General features: G+C 45.3%; 1 pseudogene across 1 annotated transcript in view; it reads left to right on the plus strand.

The window, feature by feature from the left end:
• LOC103788745 (tubulin beta-4B chain-like) overlaps window positions 1-25463 on the plus strand; it is a 105102-nt pseudogene that overhangs the window by 195 nt on the left and 79444 nt on the right. The window contains exons 2-4 of the transcript XR_013528465.1: window positions 180-11039; window positions 11199-11453; window positions 15920-16009. The product of XR_013528465.1 is annotated as a tubulin beta-4B chain-like (transcript). The remainder of the gene's footprint in view (window positions 1-179; window positions 11040-11198; window positions 11454-15919; window positions 16010-25463) is intronic.

Here is a 25463-nt window from a genome sequence, read left to right on the forward strand (position 1 = left end):
TGAGTAGAGGTGAGGAATTAGGATGTTGAAAAGTAAAAAAAGGAGAGAAGGAGATGAAGAAAGAGGAAGAAAAAGAGGGAGAGAGCAGGAATATTGCTTCATTCTAAAAATGGGTATTAATAATGGCTGATCAATATTTTGTGTATTTAAAATGGAGAACTCTATAAATATTTATTTATAAGCTCTCTATGACATCTGCTTCAGAACCCTAAAGTTGCTATGCCCACCTACAGTGACCTGAACCACCTGGTGTCTGCCACCATGAGTGGGGTCACTACCTGCCTGTGCTTCCAAGGCCAGCTCAATTCTGACCTGCAGAATCTGGCCATGAATATGGTCCTGTTCTTGCAATGGCATGTCTTCATATCCAGCTTTGCTTCACTGACCAGCCGGGGAAGCCAGCAGTCCCGGGCCCTGACAGTGCTGAGCTCACCCAGCAGATGTTGGATGCCAAGAACATGATGGCAGCCTGCGACCCCTGCCATGGCTGCTACCTGACAGTGGCCACCGTGTTCAGGAGCCACAAGTCCATGAAGAGGTGGATGAGTGAATGCTTAATGTTCAAAACAAGAACGGCAGCTTCTTTGCTGAGTTGATCCCCAACAATGAGAAAATGGCTGTCTGTGACATTCCGCCCCAAGGGCTAAAAATGTCCGCCACCTTCACTGGCAACAGCAGAGCCATCCAGGAGCTGTTCTAGTGCATCTCAGAGCAGTTCACAGCCATGTTTTTGCACAGGACCTTTCTGCACTGGTACACAGGTGAGGGCCTGGACAACATGGAGTTCACCAAGACCGAGAGCAACATGAATTACCTGGTGTTCAAATACCAACAGTACCAGGACGCCACAGCCGAGGAGGAGGGTGAGTTGGAGGAGGAGGTGGCCTAGAGCCTCCAGTCACCAGGGAAAGCAAGGAAGCAGTGTGAATTCTGTATTCACTCCCAGCCTGTCCTCTGGCCTATCCCACTGTGTGTGTGCGCTTGCTGTTTTCCCTGTCCATGTGCCATGCTGTACAGACACCATTATTAAAGCATTTTTATAGTGAAAAAAAAAATTTTGGGGTGTATTTCCATGTGATTTTTTTTTTTTTGCTCAATATACATTTTGTCTTCCATAAAATACCTGTGCACCTACTGAATACTACCGTGTGTGGCTGCATATGTGTCTGTATGTCATGAAGAATAATTATCTACATATCACAAATATAGATCTCAGAGTTTAACAGTGCATTTATTCCTGTTATCTCTTCATCTCATAAGAATCTGAATTTTAATCTTGGAGACAGAGGCTATCCCTTATCTTTGAAAAAGAGATTGGAAATTCCGGAGCCTGAGCTGTTACACCCTAAGGTTAGTAAACTTCAATGAACATCTTTTGCTGATCTTCTGAGTGGGAATATTTTTATTTAACCAGCGGGAGGGATGAGGGTCTCCCTTTTAGCAGCTATTTTGCAAGATGCTTTCCTCATGGGATTGGTCTCCTTGTCCTCACCATGACCTCAAAACCACATCAGTCTCAGCTCATTTCTGAGAAAGCTGGGGCTCTGAGCCCTACTGAGAATTGGCGTCTGGGCTCAGGCAGCAGGGACACAGCGACGGGGGAGGATTTTACACGCCAAGGTTGGGAGAGGCAAAGCTGGGAGTCGCATCGCAGGGGGAGAGAAAAGTTGCTGGGATAAGATGATGTCAGAACAGCTTGGGATTGGCCTTGAATTTCCCACCGGGGTTGACCTGATTCTGAAGACCAGGGCCACAGCTCCAATAAACCAGACCCATCCTCATTGTTAGTCTCCTGGGTCCAAAAAATCTAGGGAGACAGGGTCCCCTGACAGAACCAAGTTAAATCTCCCAGAGCTCTAGGCATTCATTCACCCTGATCCAGAGCCTTCACATGTCCAGGGAAAGAATCATTCCTACAGATAACAGACTAAGGCCAGTAGGGCAATGAGGAAGTGCTGGGGGCATAATTCCCTGTGGACACCTGGCCATCTGAGCTCTTCCACAGCAGCTCTATGGGGCCCTCACACAGCTTCCATGCTCCTGCTCACACCGCTTGCCCAGCCAGGAGCCTTTCAGCTCCACCTGAGTCACACAAACCCCCAAGTGAAACCAATCCATTTCAGCCTTCTCTTCCACAGCCTCCTGTTTATTCCCAGGAGATTTGGTCTCTTTCTTTTGCACCCTGGATCTCTTCACTTGTGCGTCCACTGTGGGTGGTCACAAGCTCTGTGCCCTTTTGTGTGGATCTGTCTGTTGGAGGACACAGGATGCCCTGCAAGTCAGGGGCAGGTGTCATCCCTCACAGAGATGGCCATGTGGCCAGATTCTATACACACCTACAAAACTGCTATTTCTGGCTTCTATAAATAATCTCTGGCTGGGCTGGTGGCTCACACCTGTAATCGCAGCACTTTGGAAGGCCTAAGTTGGCAGATGGCGTAAGTCCAGGAGTTTGAGACCAGCCTGGGCAACATGGTGAAACATGGTCTCTACAAAAAATAAAAAATAATAAAAAAAAAGGATTACAGGTGGCTCACACCTGTAATCCTAGCACTTTTGGAGGCCGAGGTGGGTGACCTTAGGTCAGGAGTTCGAGACCAGCCTGGACAATATAGTGAAACCCTGTCTCTACTAAAAATACAAAAATTAGCCATGTGTGGTGGTACATACCTGTAGTCTCAGCTACTCAGGAGGCTGAGGCAGAAGAACCACTTGAACTTGGGATGCAGAGGTTGCAGTGAGCTGAGATTCGAGATTGCACCACTGCACTCCAGCCTGGGTGACAAAGTGAGACTCCATCTCAGAAAGAAAAAGGCAGGGCACTGTGGCTTATGCATGTAATCCCAGAACTTTGGGAGGCCAAGGCAGGCAGATCATGAGGTCAATAGTTGCGACTGTCCTAGCCAACATGATGAAACGCTGTCTCTACTAAAAATACAAAAAATTAGTTGGACGTGGTGACATGCACCTGTAGTCCCAGCTACTTGGGATGCTGAGGCAGGAGAATCACGTGAACCTAAGAGGCAGAGGTTGCAGTGAGCAGAGATGGTGCCACTACACCACAGCCTGGTGACAGAGTGAGACTCTGTCCCCCCAAAAGAAAAAATAAATAAAAAACAGCCAAACATGGTGGTGCATGACTGTAGTCCCAGCTGCTCCTCTGGAGGCTAAGGTGGGAGGATCACCTGAACCCTGGGGATGGAGGTTGCACTGAGCCCAGATCCAGCCTGGGTGACACAGTGAGACTCTGTCCCCACAAAAAATAAAAAATCTGTCTTTATCTACAAGAGATACCTGCTGCCAAACTCATGAAGAGAAAATAATGCAACTGAATGTGTATTCTCAGAAACTTGAGAAAAGTGACCAGGATCTCAGCCAGTGTTACCCTTGTACTGCAAAGCCCTGCAGTACCTGTGACATTTTTTTCTATTCACTCAAAAAAAGAAGAGATATTTTTTTTACAAATTACTTTATACTGTTCAAACCAACACATCAAGTGGTGCATTTAGAGGTGTTGGTCGAGGTCCCAGAGGCCATGTGACTAGAGGAGGGGGCTGAAGTCCGAGAGGACACTCAGGTGAAGGTTGAGTGTCAGCTGAGACAGCAGGTCACCCAAGTGAAGGAGTTGGCTGAAGTACTAGAGAAGACCTAGGTGAAGGAGGTGGCTGAGGGCTGAGAGGTCATGAGCAGATTATTTAAGTACTAGAGGAGACTCATTTGAAGGTGTTATCTAAGAGAAGCCACTAAGGTAGAGAAGGTGGCTGAGGTTCCAGAGACCACTCTTGTGAAGGTGGTAGCTAAGGGGCCAGAGGCCACTAAGGTAGAGAAGGTGGCCAAGGTTCCAGAGGCCATTAACTGGAGAAGTAGGCTGAGGTCCCAGAGGCCACACTGCTGGAGGAAGATGATGTCCCCCAGGACAGACAGCTGGATCAGGTGGATAAGGTCCCTCAGGACAGACACCCAGATGAGGTGAATGGGATGCCCCAGGACAGACAGGTGGATGAGGTGGATGGGGTCCCCCAGGACAGATAGCAGGATGAGGTGGTTGAGGTAACTCAGGACAGACAGCTGGATGAGGTGGATAAAGTCCCATAGGAGTTGCAGCTGGAGGAGATGGTGGAGGTCCTACAAAACAAACAGCTGGAAGACATGAAGGAGGTCCCAGAGGACACTCGATTGCTGGAGGGTCTGCGGTTTCAGAAGATCACCAGCTGGATAAGATAGTGGAGGTACCAGAGAGCACTTGACTGGAGGAGGTGACCGTGGTCTCAGAGAATCTTCACTTGGAGAAGATGGTTGAGGTGGCACAGGACACTTGAGTGAAGTAGGTGGTTGAAGTCCCAGAGGACATGTGAGTGAAATAGGAGGTTGAGGTGCCAGAAAACACTCAAGTGGTGGAGTTCCCTGTGGTGTCAGAAAATCATTAGCTGAAGAAGGTGGTACAGGTAACAGGCAGAGGTGTGTGTGGTCTCAGAAAATCTTCAGCTGGAGGTGGTGGTGGAGATATCAGAGAACACTCAAGTGGAGGTGTGTGAGGTCTCAGAACATCTTCAGCTGGAGTCAGTGCTGGAGGTACTAGTGTACACTCAGGTGCAGGTGTCTGTGGTCTCAGAAAATCATCAAGAAGATGAAGAGATACCAGAAGACACTATTGAAATAGGTAGTTTAGGTTCCAGGGGACACTCAAAAGGTTGAGCTACCTGTAATCTCAAAAAATTACCAGTTGGAGAAAGTGGTTGAGATCCCAGAGGACACTGGCTACAAGCTGTGTGCAGTCTCAGAAAATCATCAGCTGGAGATGATAGTATAGGTACCAGAAGACACTGGAGTGGTGGTGTCTGTGGTCTCCAAAGATTATCATCTGGAGAAGGTGGTGGAAGTATCAGAAGACACTCGGGTGGAGTTGTGCATGGATTCAGAAAATCATTGGCTAAAGGTGGCAGAGGTCACAGAAGACACTCACGTGTAGGTATCTGTGGTCTCGAAAACTCATCATCTGGAGAAGGTGGTGGAAGTATCAGAAGACGCTCTGGTGGAGTTGTGATTTTCCTCAGAAAATCATCGGCTGAGGAAGGTGGTAGAGGTGCCAGAACACATTGGTGTGTAGGTGTCTGTGGTCCCCCAAAATTATCAGCTGGAGAAGGTGGCTGAGGGCCTAGTGGACACTGGAGTCGAGGAGCTGTCAGAGGTCCAGAACACCTTAAGCTGATGGGAAAGGTTGAGTTCCCAGGTGACACCCAGATGAGGAGATGGCTAGCAACCCATCAGTGGTCTTGAAGGGTCAGCCATGATGTAGGCTGAGTAGGGCAATCCTGAGCAATGATGGTACTGTGCTGCAGCCATTTAGACCTGCAGGCAGAAGGAGGAAATGTTTTGAAATATATTAATTTGACAGACAGTACCACCACCAACAACACAGGCTGCACCTTATGCTGCTGCTGATAGTTTTTTGCACCTTTCCATTCTCCAGGTTTCAAAATAGCATCACCGTCATGACCGTCATGAAGTTGCCCTTCCACTAAGTACTGCCAGCAGCCGGGGAGTGAAGAAAAATCATTGGGACAAACTTTTTTCTCCACATGCACTGTGTCTGTCTGCAAATGTAGGCAGGCTGGGGGCCTGCCCCAGGGAAGACAGAGTCATAATGCAATAAGGAAGAAGCATGTTTCAGACACAGGAGTGGCTATGCCTATCCTCATTCCTCCCTTACCACCATCTCCAGAGCATGCTCCTTAACAGCGAGTAAGAGAGGCATGAAAAGCCCATTGTCCACACATGTGTTGCAGCTTCTTTTTGGAGAATGTCCTCCCAGCTTTTTATGTTCTGTCTCTGATTCTCAGAACTCTGCAAGTCAGTGTGACCACCCTGCTCCAAATCTAAGAAAACAGAGGCTCCCTGAGGAAGGAGAGCATGTGCCCAGGGTCACACAGCTTGCAGGAGGCAGAGTGGAAGTTGATTCCAGCTCTGCCTGCAGGACCCTCTCATTTCCTCTCTGCTTCCCTTCTTGACAAAGGGTCTTCTTCACTCTGGGGGTGCCCCTTATAAGAACAAATGGCTGTGGGGAAGTGTGCATTCCTGAAGACATGCAGGGGAACTGAGAAAGGGTTTTCTGACAGAACAATCTAGCATGGCTAGAATATTTTTTTAACTCCCAGGTAATACAAATTTTAAGTGCATTATGACATAAATAATACTTTTGTCCATAGAAAAATGAGACGGGAATTCTGAAAAAAGCAAGTTTTAGAAAAGTGTTTGATTTCAAGTGTACAATTCTCATCATGTGCAATCATAGGACTCGACAGCTGTTGAAGGCACAGAGGCCACATGAGAACAAGCATATCTGAGCATCATTTAAGGCCTTTGTTGGGAATTGTTGCTGTGGGTAATAGGTTACATTCACTTTCTCTAACTCACAGTCGAGGCATATTTTCTATTACAAATATGGACACTCTAACACTTAGAAGATTAGATCAGGGGCACCACCAAAGGGGGGTGAAGGCGTTTTTGCACAACACAGTTACCAACAGGAATGGGACTGTGATGAACTATGGAATTGACCTTGTCAAAAAGCATTCAAAATTGCACAAAGCACATATTAATGTTGGATTAATGAGTTTTCACTTCTGTCACTTCTGGGAATCAGCAGATATTTCAACTGTTAATTACCTACTTTGTAGAAGAAAACAAATAAAATCACAGCAAAATAAAAGAAAACTCCACATATTTCAGAAATAGACCCCACAACATCTTGAGTAAAAGAGATCAGTAATAGTTCACTGGACCATGACACCTGCAGCAGCGGAGGTCGGTCCACTCAAGATGACTAGCTGGAGAAGCTGGTCCCAGAAAGCTTGTGGGGAAGATTTTTCTTCTGAAAAAATCCAGACAGAAAACGTATCACAGAACCCACAGAGCAGAGGCCAGGCCAGGAGAGGGCGATGGGGGAAAATGCTACAGTGTCCTGACACAGGCAGGGTGAAAATGACCCCAGCATTAACCGTTGTCTTCTCTGTGTTTTCAGTTGGGACACAGCTGCTGTTTCTCACAGGAACCAAATGAGATCCTTAATTTGCTCAGGGCCAGAGAAGGGAAGGGGGCTAAATCTGGCTTGCATGTTCTGTACAGAATAAGAAATCCTCCACACCCTCTGCTGCCATCTCACTCTTTTTGCCACACTCATGTCCCTTACCAGAGGCACAGGGTTTATTGACCAGATGACTCAGAGGACCCTGGAGCCCTCTGGGCCTCAGCTTTGAGGAAGATACCTCAGAGCCCTGGTCCAGGGGTTTTCTTAACTCTCAACAGGCTGTGGACAGGTCAGGCGCTAACCAGCTGAAAATGAACTTTAAATCAGGCTCATTTAAATATGTTCCCAGTACATATCAAGGGAAATCACCTATCATGTGAGCACAGACTCAAAATTAAAATAGAAACAGCCATGGATGGAAAGAATATCTATAGGCCCAGGACGGGAGCATCACTGCTCCTTTTCTTCAAGCTATAGGGGCATTTAAAATTCTGTGGAATCACAGTGAATCTAACTTCCATATCTCACCAGGCACTGTCAATATTTATGAACAGAAATGAACATAAAGAGATTAACAGTCATAAGAAAAGGTAAGAGCTACAGAAATTACGTGGAGGCCAGGTGTGGTGGCTCACGTGTAATCCCAGCACTTTGGAAGGCTGAGGCAGGCAGATCACTTGAGGTCAAGAGTTAGAGACAAGCCTGGCCAGCATGGTGAAACTCTGTCTCTACTAAAAATACAAAAAGAAAACCTTTGCCAGGCATGGTGGCAGACACATGTACTCCCAGCTACTTGGGAGGCTGAGGCAGGAGAATTGCTTGAACTGAGGAGGCGGAGGTTGCAGTGAGCAAAAATCATGCCACTGAACTTCAGCCTGGGTGACAGAGCAGGGTTTTCAGAAAGAAAAGAAAGAAATCAACTGGAAAGTTTTAGGGTCACACTTCAAATGTTAGAGGAGTAACATTACGTAGAAATTTAGCTACTAAAGGATTTATATAGTTCACAATAAACAATTTAAACAAGCAAAAGGAATAAAGGAAGTTCCCAAGAGTGCAAATAAATGCTTCTTTTCTTAAAGCAGATCTCATGGTACTGCTTCATTGATCCATGTAGACATTGCCTGAAAATCTCTGCTCTCATCAGCACTTTCAGCTCACATTTTAAAATGCTATTGTTGTTACTTTTCTCAAATGAAAGAAAAATAAAGCCTTCACATTGGCTCAAGGTGGGAATCGGAGCTGGCCCATTTGCCTTGCAGGCTCATCTTCACAGTTAAAAGTAACCAAGACGTCAGGGTGGGGCAATGTCCACAGTCAGTGCAGGGGCCTGAGTTCCCCATTCACGGGACCAGCCAAGAGCCATTCAGCTAGGGCACCTGAGAAAAATGGGGTCCTGCCATCCAATGGGACAACTGTTCTCTTCATAAGTGCTTGGAACTATTTCCAGGAAACATGTCAATTACCCCACCCGAGCCCTAGCCCCCAAAAGGAGAAGCAGGGTGTGTGGATTGTGCAGCAGAAATTAAGTGGCTAGCTTCACAGGAGCTCCTACCTCTCCAGAAAGGGTTCTCTAGGCCCAGGTGTTTCTGGGCTGGCTCCTCACTCATGTGTCTCTCTAGCACTCTCTTCTTTTTCCTCATTTCCCATCTAGAAGACAGAGAAAGAATTGACTTGAAGAAGAATTAAAACACCACGTTCTTTACTAGACACTCAAAGCTTTATCTTAAAAAAAAAAATCCTGAAAAATGGCCATCACAACTGGGTGAGGTGGCTCATGGCTACAATCCCAGCACTTTGGGAGGCTGAGGTGGGTGGATCACCTGCTTTCAGGAGTTTTAAGAGCAGCCTGACCAACATGAAGAAACTCTGTCTCTACTAAAAATACAAAATTAGTCAGGCATAGTGACACATGCTTTTAATTCCATCTACTCTGTTGGGGTACAGCATGTCTGCCGGGGGGCTACTGACCTGCGGGAGCCCCCGAGACCACCAAAGTAGATGTCTCGTTCAACCTGAGGGAGAGAGTGCATGGAAATGAAAGAAAAAAGTAAAGTGGAGTCTGGAGGTCTGTGTAACTTTCAGTCGAAACAGCACTTTATTTTTGTAGGTTACAGCTTTTATACCTTTTTTCTTGTTACATTTTATCTCAACAGAAAAAGGGGTAAACAGAAAAGAGAACAGTAAAAATAGTTATCAGGGGCTTGTGATAACAGCTCACAAAGCAGTTTAAGGGGGCTTGTGATAATAGCTTACAAAGCAGTTTAAGAGTTAATATATGTTTTTCAAAGATACACAGTGCAAGCAAACAATGGTGCCCTTAAGGTGGCTTGTTAATTATGTTTCCCATCAGGAGGTAGAACAGAGGCTCAGCTCCTGAGAAAATATGGGCAGGGGTCTTTGCCCCTCTCAGGCATCTCAATTGCAGCAAGCCTATTGCTTACACAGAGACTAAAGGGGATATGAAAGCAGTCAGCACAATGTCCTCATAAACCACAGGCCCTTACTCTGCATTCTGTTTTTGCCTCAGTGGCTTAGCCATTTTTACCTCGACTTGACAGCCCTCGAGAGCAGGGGGAGAGCAGATAGGTCCAGCAGCCAAGATGGGGCAAGTCACGCTAACTGTCTCAAGCCCTTGGCGCGAACACTGCACTACTCAGGAGCCTGAGGTAGAGAATTGCTTGAATCCTGGAGGTGGAGGTTGCAGTGAGCTGAGATTGCACCATTGCACTCCTTCTGAGTGACAGAGCCAGAGCCCATCTCAAAAAGAAAAAGAAAAAAATCCATCAAATGACCTACCTGTGCTGCCTGTAGGCAGCGTTTCTCTTTGCCATCTCCCTCTCCAAGGCTTGAGCACAGCTGTGGGGAAAAAAAACACATCCATGTCCTGACATGGCTGACTATGCCCAAAATCAAGGAAAACAAACAAACAAACAAAACTTACCCAGTTGTCAAGAGCCTTTCTTGCAGAAGGGGTCATCTGAAAAAGCCACCATGCCCAGCCTGAAAGAACATCTTTCAAGTTCTTTGTAGAATTTGATTTTTCTGATTTAACTCCCTGGTAAGATTTTAACTCCCAGGTAATATTAAGAGCAGCCTGGGAGTTAAATAAAGTAATATTACCTGGAAGTTAAAATCAGAAGTGGTACATTAAAAAACATCCCCTCCCCAGGCATAGTGGCTCACACTTGTAACCCCAGGAGTTTGAGAGGCTGAAGCAGGTGGGAGTTTGAGACCCACCTGGCAAACATGGTGAAACCCCATGTCTACTAAAAGTACAAAAATTGGCTGGGTGTGGTGGTGACCACCTGTTGTTTCAGCTGCTGGTGGCAGGGGTGGGGTGCTGAGGCAGGAGAATCACTTAAACCCAGGAGGTAGAGGTTGCAGTGAGCCAAGATCACAACATTATACTCCAGTGTGGGTGACAGAGCCAGACTCTGCCAAAAAAAAAAAAAGAAACAAAGAAAGAAAACTTCCCCCAATTTATATTAACAATTCTCTGTTCAGGACTAAGTGGGGTAGAGACTGTTAAATGCGGCAGAGCATGGTGGCTCACAGCTGTAATCCCAGCACTTTGGGAGGCCAAGGTGGGTGGATTACCTGAGTTCAGAGTTCGAGTCCAGCCTGGCAAAAATGGTGAAATCCCATCTCTACCCAAAATGCAAAAATTAGCTAGGCATGGTGGTGCACACCTGTAATTCCAGCTACTTAGGAGGCTGGGGCAGGAGACTCACTGGAACATGGGAGGCAGAGGTTGCAGTGAGCTGAGATTGTGCTACTGCATTCCAGCCTGTGCCAGAGGCTGAGACTCCATTTAAAAAAAAAAAAAAAAAAAAAAGGAGAGATTTAAATGTGCCTGGATATCTTCATAAGTCATCTATTTTCTGTTTTCTTCATATCTTGAAAGGCAGGTGCTCAATAAACACTTGAGGAATCAATGCCTGTGGGCTCCACAGCCACACTGTTTAGGTCCTATTCAGCCTTTACTACTTATGAGCTGAGTGACCTGGACAAGGTAATTCACCTTTTTATGTCTCCGTGTCCTTCGCTATAAAATATAGATAATAAGAATCCCTAGCTCCTTAGGTTGTTGCCAGGGGTGACTGATTTGGCACAGAGAAGGGGCTTTTTAAACATTAGCTGTGATGATCTCCTTCCAAATCTTCCTTTTCAGAGCCACAGATGAGGCCAGAGTGCCGCCTGGTGACGCTAGAGTGTAAGTACACATGATCGCCCATACGCTGTCTCTCCACCACAGGTCCCAGACTGGCTAGTTACCACCTGGAAGTTTCTGCTGCATCTGCCTTCTCAGTGCTCAAGTAAAGACTTTTGCATTTTCTTCCTCGCATTCCTGAAGATGGGGTTCAGGTTGCCCAACACATCTGGGTGATCCACACAGGGCAGTGACCGCCTATGCCAGCCCTATGAGGTAGCTGGAGAATGTTCTTTATTTCTCAAGCTCTGGGCAGATGCCAGGGCTGGGGTGACCCATGCCCTGAAGTTTCTTGCTTTGGAGGGTGGGTCACATTTTCTGTTGGCAAGAAAGGCAAAGGTCACAGGAAGGCAGCGACCCGGGACCTCTCTGTGCCATGGGCCCAAACAAGAAAGACCTGAACACTCTATGCTAAAAGCTCAGGTGCTCCCTAGGGCTTCATGGCCTCTGCTGAGGGAAGATGAATACTACGTTCTCCCAGAGCTTTAGGAGCTGGTAGCAAGCAGCCTCCCCAGCACAAAATCTTTTGGAAACCTCAAACTGTGTCTAAAACATTTGTGCACATTTTGCATCCTATTTCCCATATGGAAGCATGTTTTAGAAACAACCCTCAATTTCCTAAATATGCAAGAGAAATGGGTATTGTAGGACAATGTGGCTTTTTTTTTTTTTTCTTGAGACGGAGTTTCGCTCTTGTTACCCAGGCTGGAGTGCAATGGCATGATCTTGGCTCACCGCAACCTCTGCCTCCTGGGTTCAGGCAGTTCTCCTGCCTCAGCCTCCTGAGTAGCTGGGACTACAGGCATTCACCACCATGCCCAGCTAATTTTTTGTATTTCTAGTAGAGACGGGGTTTCATCATGTTGACCAGAATGGTCTCGATCTCTTGACTTTGTGATCCACCCACCTTGGCCTCCCAAAGTGCTGGGATTAGAGGCTTGAGCCACTGCGCATGGCCCGACAATGGGGCTTTTAAAAACATGTTGTTGTTTAGGCCGGGGATGGTGGCTTACACCTGTAATCCCAGCACTTTGGGAGGGTGAGGTGGGCAGGTCACCTGAGGTTGGGAGTTTGAGACCAGCTTGACCAACAAGGAGAAGCCCCATGTCTACTAAAAATACAAAATTAGCCAGGTGTGGTGGTGAATCCCTCTAATCCCAGCTACTTGGGAGGCTGAGGCAGGAGAATCACTTAAACCTGGAAGGCAGATGTTGTGGTGAGCCAAGATTGCCCCATTGCACTTCAACCTGGGAAACAAGAGCAAAACTGTCTCAAATATATAAATAATATATATAATTATATATATTATATATGTATATTTAAATAACCATATATAATATATAAGGTTATTTAAAAATCTTCCTCACCCCCTTTCTGAACTCCAAGAATGACAAATAGTTGTTCAACAAATATTATTAATTGCCTACTATGGGCCAGGTGCAGTGGCTCACATTTGTAATCCCAACACTTTGGGAGACCAAGCCGGGTGAATGACTTGAGGCAGGAGTTTGAGATCAGCCTGGCCAAAATGGTGAAACACCATCAGTACTAAAAGTACAAATATTAGCCGGGCATGGTAGTGCATGCCTATAATCCCAGCTACTAGGGAGGCTGAGGCAGGAGCCACTGCACTCCAGCCTGGGCAACAAAGCAAGACTCTGTCTGTAAATTAATTAATTAATTAAAATAAATAAATAAATAAATGCCTACTATATGCCAGCCATGATTCATGGTCTTGGACTATAGTAGAGAACAAACTGACAGGGTTCCTCCTTCTGTAACTTACACTTTTATGCGATAATGATCAGGGTTAACATTAGCAAAGCTGTTACTACATGTTAGTCACAGTGCAAAGTCATTCCCATACATTACACTTAAACCTGCTAGCAAGCTTACAAAGAAGATAGTTATTTTTCCCTGAAAAACAGTCTTCGACAGGCACGGTAGCTCACATTTGTAATCCCAGCATTTTGGGGGGCCGAGGCAGGTGGATCACCTGAGATCAGGAGTCGGAGACCAGCCTGGCCAACATGGTGAAACCTCGTCTCTACTAAAAATACAAAAATTAGTTGAGCATAGTAACAGGTGCCTGTAATCCCAGGACTCTAATAGTTGAGGCAGGAGAATCACTTGAACCCAGGAGGAGGAGGTTGCAGTGAACCAAGATAGTGCCATTGCACTCCAGCCCAGGTGACAAGAGCAAAACTCCTCCCAAAACAAATAAACAAAAACAAGCAAACAACAACAACAAAAAACTAAGTCTCAAAATGATGAAGCACTTTGTCCAATGTGACACAGCTAGTAAGTGTTGAGACCTTGCAGCTGGTCAAAGCCTATGTCATTCTAAATGCCATGCTATGTGTTCTCTAGCCCATGGAGATTAATTTTAACACAGAGGATGACATTTCTACACAACAATATTCTTGTCTCAAGTCCAAGAGTGCCTCCTATGCCACCTATAATACTGGCTTTCCAGTCAGTAAAGATGCCATTCTAATGTGTAATCAGGTGGCAAATGGAGATATGACCAAAGGCATCGTGTGTACACCCATAACCTGTACACACTCGTCCTGTGTTTGATAAATTCAAGTCTTCATTTGGGTTAAAGTTTTTTTGTTTGTTTTTGAGACCGAGTCTCTCTCTGTTGCCCAGGTTGGAGTGCAGTGGTATGATCTCGGCTCACTGCAATCTCTGCCTCCCAGATTCAAGTGATCCTCATGCCTCAGCCTTCCTAGTAGCTGGGATTACAGGCATGCACCACCATACCTGGGTAATTTTTGTATTTTTAGTAGAGGTGGGGTTTCACCATGTTGGCCAGGCTGGTCTCGAACTCCTGACCTAAGGTGATCCATCTGCCTCAGTCTCTGAAAGTGCTGGGGCTACAGGCATGAGCCACTGTGCCTGGCCTAAAGGGTTATGTTTTTTATATCCATATCCATGTAACTTTCTGTATTGCTTTTGAAGTATCTGGTTAAACGAATATTCTTTATATTTATTTATTTTTGAGACTGAATCTTGCTCTGTCACCTAGGCTGGAGTGCAGTGGCACAATTTTGGCTCACTAAAACTTCCACCCCCTGGGTTTGAGCGATTCTCCTGCCTTAGCCTCCTGAGTAGCTGGGACTACAGGCACTTGTCACCAGGCCCAGCTAATTTTTTGTATTTTTAGTAGAGACAGGGTTTCACCATGTTAGCCAAAATGGTCTAGATCTCCTGACCTCGTGATCTGCCCACCTTGTTCTCCTAAAGTTCTGGGATTACAGGCATCAGCCATCATGCCCGGTCTGCATATTCTTTTAAAAGTGACCTGTGATTCTCTTCTGATCAAGTGTTTTCAAACTTGGTATCTTTGATGGGTTTTGCCAGCATCAAAATCCTAAATCAAGTATTTTTGGTTTAAAATTAAATTTGGGATTTTTCAGCTGTATCCCTTGGGAGTCTAAAGAATGTATCTTTGATCTTGTAGAGATATTAAATGATTAGATTAATTTGGCAGGTTTTATGGGCGGGCATTGTCAAATGTGGTGATACTACATGGGAGGGCATTGTAAGAAGAGGTGACAGCAGATCTCATCTCAGTTATATTTATGGGTATACTGTGGATATACATGTTCCAGAAGTTATATACATTTATACAATTTTAATGTTATGATTTGTAATTTTGATCGTTATGCTAAATATTTCTAAAGTCATAAACATGTTATTAATGGCTTGGCATGGTTGCTCATGCCTATAATCCCAGAACTTTGGGAGACTGAGGCAGGTGGATTAACTGAGGTCAAGGAGTTTGAGACCCACCTGACCAATATGGTGAAAACCCATCTCTACTACATTTTTTTAAAAAATTATGGTCTCCCTGTCATACAGGTAGAAGTGCAGTGGGGCAATGTCGGCTCATTGCAGCCTCAGCCCACACCCCCATCCCAAGACCCCTGGGCTCAATCAGACCTCCCACCTCAGCCTCCCAAGTAGCTGGCACAACAGGCATGCGTCACCGCACCCAACTAATTTTGAATATTTTTTGCAGAGACCAGAGCTCCCTATTTTGCTCAGGCTGGTCTTGAACTGCTGGTCCCAAGCAATCCTCCTGCCTCAGCCTGTCAAAATGTTGTAAGCCACCCCACCTGGGCAGAGTGAGGATACTTTTGACTGTAGTAAACAGCCTCCTCATATTTACTTCCTGTATAATCCTCTTCCTTTGAGCATGGGCTAGACCTAGGGACTATTGGGACTCTTTTCTTTTCTTTTTTGAGATGGAGTTTTGCCTTCTAGGCCAGGCTGAAGTGCAATGGTGTGATTTTGGCTCACTTCAACCTCCGCCTCCTGAGTTTAAGTGATTCTCCTGCCTCAGCTTCCCAAGTAGCTGGTATTACAGGTATGTTCCACTACATCCAGCTAATTTTTGTATTTTTAGTTGAGATGGTGTTTCACCATATTGGTCAGTCTGGTTTTGAACTCCTGACTTCAGGTGATCCACCCACCTCAGCCTCCTAAAATTCTGGGATTACAGGCTTGAGCCATCGTGGCTTGCTGGACCTAGGTGCTATTTTCTAAGTAGCAATAGAATACCTAAAAGTGATGGGATGTCACTTCTGGTATTAGGTTACAAAAAAGCACTGTGATCTCTCATTTTCTTTTTCTTTCTCTTTCTCTTTCTCCTCCCTAACCCTGGGGCAAGCCAGCTGCTTCTTATGAAGAGGTACAAGTGGATAGGAACTGAGGTCTCCAGCCAACAGACAGAGAGGACCTGAGGCCTGCCAGCAGCTGTGGAAGTGAGTTTGGAAGAGGATTGGGAAGGCTTGAGAGAGCTGCCCTGGCTGACAGTTTGTATCCTAACAAGAGCCTGAGCCAGAGGACACAGCTAACCTCACCCAGATTCCTAGCCCATTGAAACTGTGAAGGAAAAAAAAGTATATTGTTTATTAAGCTGCTAAGTTTGGGGAGACTTTTACCCAACAATAGGTAATGAATACAAGGATATTGCTTATTACTCCAAATCACTACATAAAGCCCCTGAAAAATTGAAAGTTGCACCGGGTGTGGTGGCTCACACCTGTAATCCCAGCACTTTGGGAGGCCGAGGCGGGCAGATCACGAGGTCAAGAGATCTAGAACATGATGGCCAACATGGTGAAACTCCACCTCTACTAAAAAAATACAAAAATTTGCTGGGCACAGTGGCACTCACCTGTAGTCCCAGCTACTCGGGAGGCTGAGGCAGGAGAATTGCTTGAACCAGGGAGACGGAGGTTGCAGTGAGCGGGGATCTCGCCACTGCACTCCAGCCTGGCGACAGAGCAGACTCTGTCTCAAAAAAAAAAAAAGTTGCAACAAGGGAAACACTGAGAGTCTCCAAGAACACTGTGTTTCTCCTTAGAGACAGTGAGAAAAGCACATACATGTGTTTTCCTTCTAGTTTTGGCCACCAGGAAACTCAGAGCCAATGTATGACCCAATTTTAATAACTGTGAAAGCCCCTATGACTGGCTTATCTGTGTTCTTATTCCTGGCCTTTTACTTTATTCTGACTTTTTTTTTTCTCTCTCTCTCTCTTTTTATTTTTTTTGAGACAGAGTTTCGCTCTTGTTACCCAGACTGGAGTGCAATGGCGCGATCTCGGCTCACCGCTACGTCCGCCTTCTGGGTTCAAGCAATTCTCCTGCCTCAGCCTCCCGAGTAGCTGGGACTACAGGCACGCACCACCATGCCCAGCTAATTTTTGTATTTTTAGTAGAGACAGGGTTTCACCTTGTTGACCAGGATGGTCTGGATCTCTTGACCTCGTGATACACCTGCCTCGGCCTCCCAAAGTGCTGGGTTTATAGGTGTGAGCCACCACGCCTGGCCTCTATTTTTTTTTTTTTTTTTTTGGAAACAAGTTGGAGTTTCGCTCTTGTTTCCCAGGCTGGAGTGCGGTCGCGCAGCTCACGGCAAACTCGGCCTACCAGGTTCAAGGGATTCTCCTGCCTCAGCCTCCTGAGTAGTAGCTGGGATGACAATCGTGCGTCACCACGCCCGGCTAATTTTGTATTTTTAGTAGAGACAGGTTTCTCCATGTTGATCAGACTGGTCTTGGACTTCCGACCTCAGGTGATCCGCCTGGCTCGGCCTCCCAATGTGCTGCGATTACAGGAGGGAGCCACCACGCCTGGGCCTGACTTTTCCTTTTCTTCGTACTGATTTTATTAGCTCATCTATGTTTTTCTGTATGATATGAATTATGGTAAGGCACCTCAAATTCAGCTTACAGAGAAGCAAGGCCTTCGTACATTTTTTTTTTTAATTCCAGGTAATGGTGGAATCAATACCAATCCTACTATTTTTTTTTTTTTTAAGACTTTCACTCTATGGCCCAGGATGGAGTGCAGTGGTGCGATTTTGGCTCACTGCAACCTCCACTTCCCGGGTTCAAGTGATTCTTGTTCCTCAGCCTCCCAAATAGCTGGGATTACAGGCGAACACTACCATGCCTAGCTAATTTTTTTTTCTTTTAGTAGAGGTGGGGGTTTCATCATGTAGGCCAGGCTAGTCTCTAACTCCTGACCTCAAGTGCTCCACCTGCCTCAGCCTCCCGACGTGTTGGGATTGCAGGCGTGAGCCACTGTGCCTGGCCCATAAATCATTTTTGAAAAATAGCTTTTTAATTTAAAACATAGTTTTGCACATTAAAAAAAAAGTTTTGCACAGGTTGAACACCAAGTGCCTGGAGGTGGTGGTGGGAAGATCAGGTCATAGGAGGGTGGCTCAGAAGCCTCAAGCATTGGCCTGGAGTGATTTGGATTGTGTCAGAAACATCAAGTGATAACGACGAAAAAGGGAAAAAGGATGGCAACCAGTTGCCATCCCAGAGGGAGGGGCTGAGGGTTCACCCAGCCACCTCTGGGGGATCCTTGCGAAGTAATCCTGGCAAGTGCTCCCCTAAGTCCCTCCCACCCAGTCCTGCCCCTCACCCCAGGCCCCACCCTCACCCCGGGCCCCGCCCTTCACGCGCACCGCAACGCCCGGCCTCAGTCTCCCGCAGCCAATTCGGCTTTCTGGAGGGTTGCGCGCACAGCCCCCTCCATCCGTGCCCCTGCACGCCTTGCCCGCTCTGCCCGCCTCATTTGGGGCGGTTGGGCTGCGCCTGTCGGGGTGGGGTCAGGAGCAAGCCATGGAGCCAATGAGGTGCGGCGGCTGCGTCGGGCTGACTGATAGCGGCGGCTGAGGTGTAGGCGGAAGGAGGCGGTGGCGGCAGAGCGGTAAGTTAGCGGCTCTCGCCCTCAAGAGAGTGTTGGTGCTGTAGTAGGAGCGGGTGGCCGGGTAGACGGTGTGCGCGGCCGGGATCCTGCTCTCCATCTATGCCTACCACGTGGAGCGGGTTTAGCAGCGGGACCCCGAGCACCCGGCCCTCGGCGACCTGGGGCCCTGGGTGAGGTGCTTCACCGTCCTTGCCTCCAGGTAGCCTTTGGGGAGTGGGCCGGGAGCGGCTGCAGGGCAATGGTGGAGGCTGGGGGTGGGGAGCTCGCGGGAGGAGCTCAGGCCTGGGCCACCAGGGACCTGGCCACGGTGAACCGGCTGGGGCGGGCGGGGGAGTGGCAGCTGGGCGCTCCTGCCCCAGGGGCGGCCCGAGCCCCGGCCGCGCAGTGGAGGTGGCGGGGCCGCGAGGCCGCCAGGGAGGGATGAGGTGACAGAGTGCGGCTGGGGGGCCTGGGCGGTCGGGGTGCGGTCGGGCGGGTGGGGGCGGCGCTGGGCTGAAGCGCGAGGGTCTGAGGAGGGTGGGTCCCGGCCAGCCTGACATATTTCCAGGTTCTAGGGAGGCGGGCCAGGGTGTGGGACCCAGTCCGCCACACCCGCGAGGCCAGCGGCCACCTCTTTTTCCCCGATCGCTGCAGGCGAAGCTTTGGGGCCTGCGCAGACTCAGGGGGCTGCGTTTCCCGGTGTCTTTCAGGTCAGGCCTCTTTGTACTCCAACGCTAGTGAGAATCTGCAGACTTACTGGGACGGTGACCTTTTTGGGCAAACACGAGTTTGACCGTACCGTGGAAGAAGATACCGGCACTTAGCATATCTGATTTCTTGGATTTCCTCTCATATATTTCAGTGTGGCAAGAGGGGGAAATGGTCTGAGTTTGGGTCTGAGTTTAAGTTTCATTGGAGTAAAGGACAAGTATGTTATGTGTGTGGTGGTGTTTTAGGCACTGGGATGACTTTTAAAAGTTGTTGCTTATTAGTATAATAGGATACCCACAACAGATTAAAAACACACGCTTTGCTAAACTTGAGCGATTGGTTTGTGTTACTGATTATTTTAGTTTTTTTTTTTTTTAATGTTGTAATTGGTTTGTCTGACATTTTATTTTAACGCATTAAATTTTCCTAGGCAAGTTACTTTGAAAAAGGGAGGAATTTACATTTTAAAGGTTGCTGCTCTTTTTTTTTTTGTGGGGAGGGTATTGCAAACATAACAGAATTTGAAAGCATGATTTCAAAATTGATAGTTTACGATTTTAATAGAGACTGTCTAATATTTAGATGTTTGTTAACATGTTTGTTAACGGTCACATTTGAGCAATTTCTTCCCCTCCTGTTGATGGGTAAATTGGTATGTACACAGAAATGTATAACTCACTAGTTTATTTTGACTCTCATATTGTTGATTACATGAACAAGGTAGCATTGGAGTTTGTCTTGTTATTGATTACAAACTTCAGGGTGCAGATCTTTCCACTTAGCCTTCTAATGGACCAGATACTCTACCTCATTTGCTCTTAAACCAAAATCCTGTAGCTTTTTACAGGGGAAATAATTATCACATGGCCAAATGAAACATTTTGAAAATGCATTTAAAATGTAAGTATTAGTTGACAGAGGAAAATACATAGATGTGACAAAAAGCTCACATTTGTTGTTGGTGGTTATTCTGAACCAAGGTAATAGGCTGATTAGACCCTCAGATACCCTTTGAGAAACATTGTCTTTTATGCAAAATGTTTATGTTATTTCCACTTTGGGAAAGGACTTTTCAACTCCTAAGTACCTTCCACCTGAAGTTAGTTGATTGAATAAATATGTAAGGAAAACATTATGCAGCAGCACATATCAAGTATTTAAGAAAAAAGAACTAAAAATAACTTGATCCTAGGTTAATATGGAATGGAAGCAGAATTATTACCAATTTTAGATTTATTTTTGAAACAAGTAGTCTAAAATAAATGGACCTTTTAACATAGGGACATGGAAGGAGTACTTTACTGTGTATTTACGTTCTTAAAATTGACTTTTTAAAAAAAGAGTTTTGAACCATTTAATAAGCATACGCTCTAAATATTTTCATAGTTAGATGTCCTGCAAGAGCTGTGTGTGCATCATAAAACATTAAGAAGTATATTAAAAGTATATATAAGTACATGTAAGATGAAAGGTAACTGGATTTCTTTATAGTTTAAATTTGAATTTAATATATTGTGACTGAAAGTGTTGTTTCAGTGTGTAGCTGTGGACATGAAACAGTTTAATTTACATGCTTGTTAAGGATAGGTAAAAATAAGATATGCTAATAAGAAGAGTGAATAACTTACTTGCTATCTATACAGTGAAATTATTTTAAGGAATTTGTTCAGTTTGATCAGGCTGTTTATAAACTACTTGCAAAAATCAAGTAGTTTATAAACTCATTTAATACATGAATTTACAGGTTAGCTTATTTTGGAAATACTTTATAAACAGGCTGATCAAAAGTCACATATGTATATATACATATATAATCACATATATACACACACACACACACACACACACACCACACACACATACACACACACACAGACTAATTTTCTTTTGGAAGTAGGTAGACAAAACATTGAAAGTTTTTATTTTGTCAAGCTGAAAGAGACCTTAAATGAAAGCTGATTATTGGACACCTCAAGTTAGTTTCTTTTGAGTATTGATTGCCATGTAGCGGTACTACTCAAAGATGTGACTCTTAGGAAAAGAAAGTTTGAGCCCAGGCTGGGTGTGGTGGCTCACGCCTGTAATACCACCACTTTGGGAGGCTGAGGCAGGCGGATCAACTGAGGTTGGGAGTTCGAGACCAGCTTGACCAACATGGAGAAACCCTGTCTCTACTAAAAATACAAAATTAGGTGGGTGGGCATGGTGGTGCATGCCTGTAATCCCAGCTACTCGGGAGGCCGAGGCAGGAGAATTGCTTGAACCTGGGAGATGGAGGTTGTGGTGAGCTGACAAGAAGAGTGAAATTCTGTCTCAAATAAATAAATAAATAAGTTTGAAGCCACTTGGCTCATGCCTGTAATCCCAGCTCTTTGGGAGGTTGAGGTGGGTGGATTATCCGAGGTCAGGAGTTCAAGACCAGCCTGACCAACATGGAGAAAACCCGTCTCTACTAAAAATACAAAATTAGCTTAGTGTGGTGGTGCATACCTGTAATCTCAGCCTCTCAGGAAGCTGAGGCAGGAGAATCACTTGAACCTGGGAGACAGAGGTTGTGGTGAGCCGAGATTGCACCACTGCACTCCAGCCTAGGCAAGAAGAGCAAAACTCTGTCTCAAAAAAAAAAAAAAGAAAAACTGTTTGAGCCCAGAGAAAAGTTAACAGACGAAAAAGATTCTGAAGAAAGCCCTCTTTCAGGATCCAGCATCAGCACTTGGTTTTGGATTGCTTATACTCAACTTTATTCTCATTTCATAATCCCAAATGTCCTAATCAAAACAGAATAAGGTGGAGGTTAAAGAGAGAATTTTGAGGGCATGTGTTATCTGTGTGTAAAGTCCCCTATTATTTTGGGGCCATAATGATGTAAAGGACCAGACTTTTAGATTTCTAAAGAAATATTTCAAGGAGGGCAGGGAATAAAAAATAAAAATAATAATTAAAACAAATATTTTTCCAAAATTAGGAGGCTACAATAGAAATACTGATTTGGTTTTTTTTTTTTTTTTTTTTGAGACAGAGTCTCTTTCGCCAGGCTGATGTGCAGTGGCGTGATCTCAGCTCACTGCAGGCTCTGCCTCCTGGGTTCAAGTAATTCTCCTGCATCAGTTTCCTGAGTAGCTGGGATTACAGGTACATGCCACCATGCCCAGCTAATTTTTGTATTTTTAATAGAGACAGGGTTTCACCATGTTGGCCAGGATGGTCTTGATTTCTTGACCTCATGATCTGCCCACCTCAAAGTGCTGGGATTACAGGCATGAGCCACTGTACCCGTCTAGAATAAAAGATCTTTAAATGGAATTATTTAGTTATATTAAAAAGTTTACTTTCACACCAGCCTGGCTAACATGGTAAAACCCTGTCTCTACTAAAAATATAAAATTAGCTGGGCGTGCTGGCATGCTCCTGTAATCCCAGCTACTCTGAAGGCTGAGGCAGGAGAATCACTTGAACCTGGGAAGCAAAGGTTGCAGTAAATGGAGATGGTGCCGTTGCACTTTAGCTGGGCTACAAGAGTGAAACTCTGTCTCAAAATAAAAGTTTATTTTTGTGTCCTTACTTTTCCCCATTTTTCCATAAATCAATGAAAATTCTGCTGCAAACTTATATAAGCCTGTCAGCTAACATTAAGTTAGCCCTCCCTGTCCCCTTGGTTTGGTATACTCAGCTCAAATACAAGAGATCTGGGGGAGGCTTCCAGCTCTCCCAGTTCTTAGACTTCTGGCCTTATCTTCATGATGCCTCAATTTCTTATGTTAAATAGGGATTTTTACACCTACTTAGGGCCTGGCTCACACCTGTAATCTCAGCAGTTTGGGAGGCTGACACCTAGCAGATCTCTTGAGCTCAGGAGTTTCAGACCAGCCTGGGCAAAGGGCAAAACCCTGTCTCTAAAAAACATAAAAAAATTAACCGGGCATGGTGGTGCATGCCTTTAGTTCCAGCTTCTTGGGAGGCCAAGCTGTGAGGATCACTTGAGCCTGGGAGGCTGAGGTCACTGTGGAGCGAGCCATGATGGTGCCTCTGTACTCCAGTCTGGGTGGTAGAGAGAGATCCTGTCTCAAAAAACCAACCAACCAACCAACCAACCAACCAACCAACCAACCAACCAACCTACTTTGCCAGATGAATGTTAGGATGAAAAGTGATTACGTATATGTTCCTGAAATAAAGTCTGTCCTCAGTTATAGCTGTTTCCATTGATTGGAGATGTTACTTTTTTTTCAGTGTTTGATAATAAATGCCTTTAAGTATAATAAATTTATTGTATATAGTCATTTATGTGTTTAAACATTGTTTTAATGTATTTTATTGCTGACTTCATGACACAGCATGAAGATGTGTTCATTTAAAACAGTTTTGAAGTTGTGTAAGATAAACTAATAGAATTTTTTTTTTTTTGAGAAGGAGTTTCGCTCTTGTTACCCAGGCTGGAGTGCAATGGCGTGATCTTGGCTCACCACAACCTCCACCTCCTGGGTTCAGGCAATTCTCCTGCCTCAGCCTCCTGAGTAGCTGGGACTACAGGCACGTGCCACCATGCCCAGCTAATTTTTTGTATTTTTTAGTAGAGACAGGGTTTCACTATGTTGATCAGGATGGTCTCGATCTCTTGACCTCGTGATCCACCCACCTCGGCCTCCCAAAGTGCTGGGATTACAGGCATGAGCCACCGCAGCTGGCTCTTTTTTTTTTTTTTTAAGATGGAGTCTTGCTCTGTCACCCAGGCTGGAGTACAGTGGTGCAATCTTGGCTCACTGGAATCTCTGCCTCCCAGGTTCAACCAATTCTCCTGCCTCAGCCTCCCAAGTAGCTGGGATTACAGGCACCCACCACCATGCCTGGCTAATTTTTGTATTATCAGTAAAGACTGTGTCTCACCATGTTGGCCAGGCTGGTCTTGAACTCCTGACCTCAGGTGATCTGCCCACCTCAGCCTTTCAAAGTGTTGAGATTACTGGCGTTAGCCACTGCACCCAGCCCTAATATGCAGAATGTTGTATGTAGGTATTTTCTGTATATTGGACCCCCTCTAAGAAGGGTTACTGTGTAAGAATAGTACAAATGATCTGGAAAGGTTAATAGGCTTGACAAATTTATGCTTCTTAACACTGTAAAAGTAGTCTGGTTGTCCTATGGTATATGCACAGGACATATACCATAGGGGCTTGGTTCCAAGACCCCTATTTCTACCAGAATCCTGGCATACTCAAGTCCCCACTGTGGGCCCTGCAGATCCTGGATGTGTGAAAAGCTGGACCTCTGTATATGCAGGTCTGCATGTGGTTGAAAAAGATCCACATATAAATGGGCCCATGCAGGTAAAACTGTGTTGTTCAAGGGTCCACTGTATTTGAAAATCAAGTCCACAAAAAAAGTTGCCTTCTTTTACAAAATGTTGGATTACTATGTCTCCCATATCTTTTTTTTTTTCTTGAAAGAAAGAAAGAGAAAGAGAAAGGGGGAGAGAGAACAGGAGTCTTGCTCTATTGCCCAGGCTGGAATGCAATCTAAGAATAGGTATTAAAAACCTCTTTTATGCCGATATTTGTGCTTAACAGCGGAGACAGGAAGGAATAGGGGAAGAAAATAACAAACAGCCAACCAGTATTTCATTTAAGTCTGTGAAATTCTATGCAAATGCTGAAGAGTGATTTACTTTCAATTATGTGGTCACTTTCAAAATAAATATGTGATACTGAGAAAAATGTATGTATGTTCTGTGGACCTGGGGTGAAGAATTCTGTAAATATTCACTGAGTTTACTTGTCCCAGGTCTGAGTTCAAATCATTGATGTCCCTGTTAATTTTCTATCTTGTTGATCCATCGAATATTAACAATGTGGCATCAAAGTCTCCCGCTATGACTGTGTGGGAGTCCAAGTCTCTTTATAAGTCATTAAGAATTTGTCATGTATCTGGGTGTTCCTATATTGGGTGCACATATATTTATGATCATTGACTCCTGTTGTTGCATTGATCCTTTTACCATTATGTAATGTCCTTCTTTGTTTCTTTTAGTCTTTGTTACTATTAAAGTCTATTTTGTCAGAGACGAAAGTTACAACTCCTGTTTTTTTTGCTCTCCATTTGATTGATAAATCTTCCACCAACCCTTTTTTTTGAGTCTTTGTGTGTCCTTGCTTTTGAGATGGATCTGGATACAACTTACTGATAGGTTTTGCCTTTTTTTTTTTTTTTTTTTGAGTTGGAGTTTCGCTCCAGGCTGGAGTGCAATGGCGCAACCTCCACCTCCTGGGTTCAAGCAATTCTCCTGCCTCAGCCTCCCGAGTAA

Source organism: Callithrix jacchus, chromosome 17, assembly GCF_049354715.1.
Source record: "Callithrix jacchus isolate 240 chromosome 17, calJac240_pri, whole genome shotgun sequence".
In the NCBI taxonomy this organism is placed as follows: Eukaryota; Metazoa; Chordata; class Mammalia; order Primates; family Cebidae; genus Callithrix; species Callithrix jacchus.